Raw genomic sequence first — 8,816 nt, 5'->3', positions numbered from 1 at the left:
GCACAGAGCCAGATGCAGAGCTCTAACTCATGAACCCTGAGATCATGACCCAAGCTGAAGTCAGATGTTTAACTGACTGAGCCACCCAGGTGCCCCTAAAACTCATGTTTTAAATGTCTATTCCTAAAGTATGCTCATGGACTAAATAGTCAAATAGATTTCTGGTGAAAGGAAAAAAACTAACCTATATTCTAATATAAATATGTTTATATAGTATATTTTAAATATTCTATAACATTATAAATATTAATAAATACTTAATTATATATGATATATAAATATATATTTATATTAAATATATAAATGTGTTAATGAACACATATTTCTTCATTTGTTCTGGACATAGCCCTTGCCATTAGATGGTCGGGCTTTTGCTGTAAGACTTAACTAGCTAGACAAGTTATTTTGGCAGCAATTATGTATTTGTAAATGCCTCCAAGTAAGTTTTATGAGAATGAAAACAAAGTTCTTTCCAATACTAGTACTTATATTTAAACAAAATTATTGCTCAGTGATAATCCTATTAAAGAGTTATTTGGAAAACATTAAAAATACTGATACTCATACTGTCCTAGAGATTCTGGTACAATTGATTTCGTGGGCTTGAGCGCTAGTATTTTTTAAAAAACTTCCCAGTGCATCCCATCGTGCAGCCAGGATTGATACGAAAAGGCTGAGCACAATTAATAAGCAATTGAAGGTCAGATGGAAGGCTCTGCATTTGTCGTGTTCTTGTGCCCTCCATCTTGGCTAAGATAATAAATCAAAAGCATGACATATCCCAGGGGAATAACAGAAATTATTACCATTTTAAGAATCTAAAGTCAGGCTGCCCAATAGAATTCTCTGTAATGAGGGAAATGTTCTATACCTACCTTGTCAAACAGAGTACCCATTAGCCATGTGTGCCTATTGAGCACTTGACATGTGGCTAATGTAACTGAGAAACTGAATATAAATGTTTTAAAATTCTTTTTTCCCCAAATTTTTATTTCAATTCTAGTTAGTTAACATAGAGTGCAATATTGGTTCCAGGAGTAGAATTTAGTGATTCATCACTTATAACACCCTTCTTAATACTCATCACCCATTTAGCCCATCCGCCTTCTACCTCCCTCCATCAGCCCTCAGTTTATTCTCCATCATTAAGAGTCTCTTATTTTTTGTTCCTCCTCCTCTCTTTTTTTCCTTCCCATATATTCATCTGTTTTGTTTCTTAAATTCCACATGAGTAGAATCATATGTTTTTTGTCTTTCTCTAACTTATTTCACTTAGCTTTATACACTCTGGTTCCACCCATGTCATTACAAATGGCAAGATTTTATTCTTTTTGATGGCTAATAATTTTCCATTCTGTATATATACCACATGTTTTAATGAATTAATTAGTTAATATTTTATTTTTTTATACTCAGGTTAGGTAACATACAGTGTAGTCTTGGCTTCAGGAGCAGAATCTTTTGGGGTGAATTGCTCGACTTGTTATTTTGTCAATGACACTGTTTTGTTGCTGTTGTTTGTTTTTATTTTTGTTTTTGAGGTTGTTAGGAAAGTCTATTAGATTCCTGCCCCTGAGAGTAATGGCTATATTAAGAAGAGGTCCAAAAAAAAACAAAGGTAAGCTAGATCCGAGGTGTGTTTTGGTCTGCTTGTTAAAAAAGGCTAGATCCAAAAAATAATAAAATATAAAATTTAAAAATTTTATATTTAAAATTTGCTTTTTCTGTATGCCATAAAAAACAAAAACAAAGAAAGCTAGATGCTATTTCCCCTAGAGATGAAGATTTGCAGCACCCTGTGATCAGTCAACTTGGGGCATGAGAGGGGTTCATGCTGTCTTTGGTGCAGTGGGGCCTACTTAGCTGATTCTCAAAGGGATTTGTTCTAATAGAGATGCCAACAGACACATGAAACGATGCTCAGCATCCCTCCTTATCAGGGAAATGCAAATCAAAACCACAGTGAGATACCACCTCACGCCAGTCAGAGTGGCTAAAATGAGCAAATCAGAGAACTCTAGATGCTGGCGAGGATGTGGAGAAACGGGCACCCTCCTACACTGTTGGTGGGAATGTAAACTGGTGCAGTCCCTCTGGAAATCAGTGTGGAGGTTCCTCAAAAAATTGACAATAGAACTCCCCTATGACCCAGCAATAGCACTGCTAGGAATCTACTCAAGGGATACAGGAATGCTGATGCATAGGAGCACATGTACCCCCATGTTCATAGCAGCACTCTCAACAATAGCTAAAACATGGAAAGAGCTTAAGTGTCCATCACCTGGCGAATGGATCAAGAAGATGTGGTTTATCTATACCATGGAATACTACATGGCAATGAGAAAGAATGAAATCTGGCCATGTGTAGCAACATGGATGAACTTGAGGGTGTTATGCTGAGTGAAATAAGTCAGGCAGAGAAGGACAGATACCATATGTTTGCACATATAGGAGGATTAGGAGGAACTTAATGGAGGATCATGAGGGAGAAGAAGAGGAAAAATAGTGGGAGAGAGGGAGGGAGGAAAACCATGAGAGACTCTTGAACTGAGGNGGGGGGGGGGGGGGGGGGGGGGGGGGGGGGAGGGCGGATAATGGGCCTGGAGGAGGGCACTTGGGGGGGGGGGGGGGAGGGCGGATAATGGGCCTGGAGGAGGGCACTTGTGGGGATGAGCACTGGGTGTTATATGGAAACCAACTTGACAATAAACTATTTAAAAAAAAAAAAAAAAAAAGAGATGCACCTGCAGGGTGCAGGGGTGGTGCTTGGTGTAAGCAGCTCTAGCTTCCACTTGGTGGTGACGTTTTGCTTACAGAAGTTGGTCAATGTGGACATGGGTGGAAACAGTGTGGCTCTCTGTCATCTCTGTCTTGGGACTTGGGAGTGAGGACCTCATGCTTGCCACTCCTCAGGAAGCCCTCGCAGAAGAGCAAACAATACTCCTCCTGTGGCTGGCTTCCGCCAGATCTCTGCCTTCACCCTGCCTGTGTCAGAGCTGTCTGCCTGCCAGATGGCTTAGCACTCCTGTATTTTATCTCTGGTGCAGCTGGGTTTCAAAACTCCAAACTTCAGAGACCCCCGTGACATGGACCCACTCTGATCCTGTGGAGGAGAGTCTTGCTGCACAAACGGTGTTTGTCTCAGAAAAATGCTCAAAACAGTGGCTTGGATTTTATGATAAAGTGCAGCAGAGAGCTGGCACCAAGGCTTGCTGCTCTCAGCCAGTGTCCCCGTTTGTATGCTAGTGAACAGGGCAGTTCAGTGGTGCCCACCGGGTCCTCTGTCCCTGGAGAGGCTGTGCCATCACTCCCAAAAGCGTTCCAAAAAAGGAATTGTTTCTCCACCTGTGACCCAGGGGATCCTCAGACCATGCTGCCTGATCCCAGGTCTCTGCCCTCCTTCCCACCAGAGCAGAATCCTGCTAGATGTGACCCTGGTGATGGTGCAGAGCTCTAAAACTTCAGACTTTATGTTGCTTATAAAAACAGCCCCTCTCCTTTTCCCAGTCAATGGTCTTGGGGACATTTTTCTTGTACAATCCCCTGTGCATGTTTTCACTCTTTCTCTTGTTCCTTTCTACTGATGAGGGCTTCCTCCCTTCTGCAGCACCCGCAGTTCTTTACTCTCCCAAATCGACTTTCTACAGCTCCTACTTTCCATGAAGTGCTCATTTTTCTACTTGTAGACATGTGGTTTTGTTCTCTTAGTTCTCAAATTGACTTCTTGTGTTTGAGGGACAAGGCAAGCTTAGGGTCCCCCTACTTCTCTGCCATGTTAAATCCTCCAAAAATTTTATTTTTAGTTCTAGTTTAAATTTAGTCACATGTATTTAATGCTACTGTACTAGACAGTACAGATCTAAAGGATGTAGAAGTGAGACTATATTTCCATTTAGTCTAGTCCAGATAACTGTTCCTGATGTCTGTAGTCAGAAGTAATCTTGTTCCTGTCTGTAGATTTCTCATTGCTGTAACAGCTTACCCCCAAATTTAGTGGCTTAAATTGCTGGGTCACAGGGGAGTTCTAGTGTTAATTTTTTGAGGAACCTCCACACTGTTTTCCAGAGGGGCTGTACCAGTTTACACTCCCACCAACAGTGTAGGAGGGTGCCTGTTTCTCCACATCCTCGCCAGCATCTATAGTCTCCTGATTTGCTCATTTTAGCCATTCTGACTGGCGTGAGGTGGTATCTCAGTGTGGTTTTGATTTGTATTTCCCTGATGAGGAGGGATGCTGAGCATCATTTCATGTGTCTGTTGGCCATCTGGATGTCCTCTTTGGAGAAGTGTCAGTTCATGTCTTTTGCCCATTGGATCAAGAAAATGTAATATACCTATACAATGGAATACTACATGGCCATGAGAAAGGATGAAATCTGGACATTTGTAGCAATGTGGGTGGAACTCAAAGGTGTTATGCTGAGTGAAATAAGTCAGGCAGAGAAGGACAGTTACCATATGTTTTCACTTATAAGTGGAACAGGAGAAACTTAACAGAGGACCATGGGGGAGAGGAAAGGGAAAAAATATTTGGGGAGAGAGAGGGAGGCAAACCATGAGAGACTCTTGAATACTGAGAACAAACTGAGGGCTGATGGAGGTAGGGGAGAGGGGAAGGGGGGTGATGGGCACAGAGGAGGGTACTTGTTGGTATGAGCACTGGATGTTAAATGAAAACCAACTTGACAATAAACTATGAAAGAAAAAAAACCCGCAGTGTAGCTTAAAGGAACATTGAGTTCTGAAGATCTCAAGTTTCTGCAAGTCAGGACTCCAAAATGGGTCTTATGAAGCTAAAACCCAAGCATTGGCAAGATCGTGCTCCTTCTGGAGGCTCTGAGAATGAATCTGTTTTCTAGCCTTTGCCAGCTTCCAGAAGTCACCTGCATTCTTTGGCTTGTGGGTCCTTCCATTTTCAAAGCCAACAGTGTAGCATCTTCAAACCTCTGACCCTGACATTCCTGTATTCCTCTCAATTATGATGACCTTTTTTATTACAGTGTGTTAATCTGGATAATCCAGATAATGTCCTCACTCAAAATCCTTAATTTAATCTCACCTTCAAAGTACATTTTATTTTGTAAGGTAACATATTCACAGGTTTGGGGGATTAAGATGTAAGCATTTAAAGGAGTCATTATTCAGCCCACCACACCATTGTACTTATTCTGCCTTGTTTTATAGTTTCCCATGTGCTTTTATATGAGTCCTTTTCTATGAGCATCAAGTGAGCCTTAGTATAGTCTCTAGGTTAAAACTGTGGCCTTTGCACTATAGGCGCTCAAAATATATTTGTTGGAATGAATTGGTTAATGTTAAAAAAAGAAGAGAGAGTATTTGATAGATGCTGACTGAGTGAATAAAGCGTCAAGAGGGGTCTTGGTGCAGCAAATTAATTTTGAGCTTCTGCATGGGTTGAATGTTCACCAATTAATCAACACATGGAGCAGATTGGGGGGCACCAAATTGCCCACAAATTGATTGATCAATCACCAATAAAATATAGACTGAATGATTGTACCCTGCTCTGTTCACTTTAGCTCAGTGTGTTTTGGGCTAATAGGGAAGCCATGAGAAGCGAAAACCTATTTGCATAATTCTGTAGGAAATAGAAAGAAAACAAATTGGAATGAAAATCAATAGCTATGTCTGATGAACGCGCTCCAAAATATCACCAGCAAATTTTAGATTAATATATTATTTGATAAAGGGAGTTACTGTATAAAAATCTATGATTACTTTATTAAACATTTATATTTAATGAGTGAATAATTTACTGTAGTTTGGGTTTTTTTAAAGGACATTTCAGGATAAAAATTTTCTAGTTTAATTATTTATAAATTAGGCATTTGGTGTAACAGAATGACATTTTTTTCTACAAAAATTTAAACATAAACAACAGTTGGAAGGGTCATGTAACAGACCCTATGTACCCATCACCCATCTTACACAACTATCATCCCATGACCTGTAGTTTTGTTGTTGTTGTTGTTTTAAATATTTTTATTTATTTCTGAGAGAGAGTGAGAGAGACAGCGTGAGCAGGGGAGGGTCAGAGAGAGAGGGAGATACAGACTCTGAAATAGGCTCCAGGCTCCGAGCTGGCTGTCAGCATAGGGCCTGACACGGGGCTCGAACCCACGAACTGCGAGATCATGACCTAAGCGAAAGTCGGACGCTTAACCGACTAAGCCACCCAGGCGCCCCCCCCCCCCGTAGTTTTGTTTTAATCTGTACTCTATTCCCCACCTCCACCCAAACCCTGATTATTTTCTTCTTTTCTTTTTTCTTTTTTTTAAAAAATATTTTTATTTATTTCTAGGAGAGAGAGAGAGAGAGAGAGAGAGAGAGACAGCATGAGCAGGGGAGGGTCAGAGATAGAGGGAGATACAAACTATGAAATAGGCTCCAGGCTCTGAGCTGGCAGTCAGCACAGAGCCCGACACGGGGCTCGAACCCACGAACCGCGAGATCATGACCTAAGTGAAAGTAGGATGCTTAACCGACTAAGCCACCCAGGCGCCACAAACCTTGATTATTTTCAAGAAAATTCCAGAATCATATCATTTTATCCATAAATTTAATCATTTATAAACACATTTGGGCAGATTTGTTCATGTATTTCCTCATATTCATGTTGGCTTCCTGCACACTTTGGCGGCTCCATAATCTTTCTGACCTTTACTGTCTTTTCTTTACCTTACGTGGAGTTTTGTCCTGAAGGACAAAATATAACAACTAAATATGGAAAATGCTAAGCTAGCCAGACTTGTTTAATTTTCCTATTACTTCAATTCATATTTTAGAAAATAGCTTACAGAGTGGAAATATATGAGATTGCAAGTAAAGCTAAAACAATATTTGGATATTTGGGGGGGAGAGAAAAGGGAGCCCTTAACCACAGGGGAAATATGAGTTAATATGAATGGAAACCTCCAAGCTCTACCCTTCTTATTTTAGAAATATATTCAATAATGTTAAGGTAAGACATATATTACCCAGTTTAAGAGGAGTTTAGACAAAGTTCAGGACTACGGGACATTTTGAGGGAAAATATTTCTTAGGAATAATTAAGTGGTGCTCACATTAGAACTGAGAAGTAAGGGGGCGCCTGGGTGGCTTAGTCAGTTGAGCGTCTGACTTTCGCTTAGGTCATGATCTCGCGGTTCTTGAGTTCGAGCCCTGCGTCAGGCTCTGTGCTGACTGCCAGCTCAGAGCCTGGAGCCTGTTTCAGTCTGTGATTCCCTCTTTCTCTGACCCTCCCCCTGCTCACGCTGTCTCTCTCTCTCCTAGAAATAAATAAAACATTAAAAAAAAAAAAGAACTGAGAAGTAAGATATTGTTGAAGATGAGAGCCTAATCAGGAAATTTTAAGCTATATAAAATATGGTTTCATAAAATATAAAAGTATGACATGTTTCTTTTGTGAACTAAAACACTATCTTCCCCTATTTGTCTATAAGTGGAGATTATAAGTGACCTTCCTCAATATTTTAAATATATTAACAAAAGTATTCATTATCAGATTTGGCTGGGCTGGAGAAGGATGATAATATTATTATTTTAAAGTTATATGTCATTAACACTTATGATAATCTTTCTGCATTTCTATCTTTCTGTATTTCATTCTGCCTTCTTTTTGTCTTTACTAGGTATCATGCAGTATACCTGAGTCACACTATTTGATCCATAAATATGCAAGTTAAATATTTGGAGGAATAAATAAAATTAATTTCTGATTTTTCAAATCCAAATTTAGCATTCTAAAATTTATCAAGCTAAAATTCCCTGTTGTGCCACTGTTCTAAAGCAGAAAGTTTCTGTGTGCCTGTTCCATTCATGGACTCAAAGATTTTTAGCTGAACAGAATCTATGAAATGATCGAATTCAGTTCCATATCTGGAGCTGGAAGTCTGTAGATCAAATGAATTGCTAAAGGTAACACAACTAAAAAAGTGCCAGTTCATTGCTCACTTCAGCAGCACAAATACTAAAATTGGAACTGTACAGAGAAGATGAGCATGGCCCCTGTATGAGGATTACATACAAATTTGTGAAGCATTCCATCAAAAAAAGAAAAAAAAGTGCCAGTTCAGAGAAATGTAAGCAACCTTCTTGCCTTCCACATTGGTGATCCCCTCCCAGATATTACAAAAGAGGAAGTTTTTAAATTAAAAATTTTTATTTTATTAAAAAAATTTTTTAAGTTTATTTATTTTTGAGAGAGACACAGACAGTGTGTGTGCATGCGAGTTGCGTAGGGGCAGAAAGAGAGAATGAGCCTCACATGGGGCTTGATTCCACTTCCCTGGGATCATGACCTGAACTAAAATCGAGTTGGATACTCAACTGACTGAGCCACCCAGGTACTTCAAAGGTGATAAATTTCTTTTTTTTTTTTTTTAATTTTTAAATAGTTTATTGTCAAGTTGGTTTACATATAACACCCAGTGCTCATCCCAACAAGTGCCCTCCACCATGCCCATCACCCCCCTCCCCCTCCCATCCACCCCCATCAGCCCTCAGTTTGTTCGCAGCATTCAAGAGTCTCTCATGCTTTGCCTCACTCCCTCCACCCAACTATTTTTCTCCTTCTTCTCCCACATGGTCCTCTGTTAGCTTCCTCCTAATCCACCTATATGTGCAAATATGTGGTATCTGTCCTTCTCTGTCTGACTTACTTTGCTTAGCATAACACCTTCAAGTTCCATCCATGTTGCTACACATGGCCAGATTTCATTCTTTCTCATTGTCATGTAGTATTCCATGGTATAGATAAACCACATCTTCTTGATCCATTCACCAGTTGATGGACA

General features: G+C 39.9%; 1 non-coding gene across 1 annotated transcript; it reads left to right on the top strand.

The window, feature by feature from the left end:
- The first annotated feature begins 7,966 nt into the window (after positions 1–7,966).
- On the top strand, positions 7,967–8,073 carry LOC120239816. Its single transcript, XR_005530516.1, has one exon. It is a non-coding gene; the product is annotated as a U6 spliceosomal RNA (small nuclear RNA).
- Positions 8,074–8,816: the final 743 nt, after the last annotated feature.

Source organism: Hyaena hyaena, unplaced genomic scaffold (genome assembly GCF_003009895.1).
Source record: "Hyaena hyaena isolate Hyena2069 unplaced genomic scaffold, ASM300989v1 scaffold_242, whole genome shotgun sequence".
NCBI lineage: Eukaryota > Metazoa > Chordata > Mammalia > Carnivora > Hyaenidae > Hyaena > Hyaena hyaena.
This window is presented reverse-complemented; position numbering and strand designations above follow the sequence as displayed.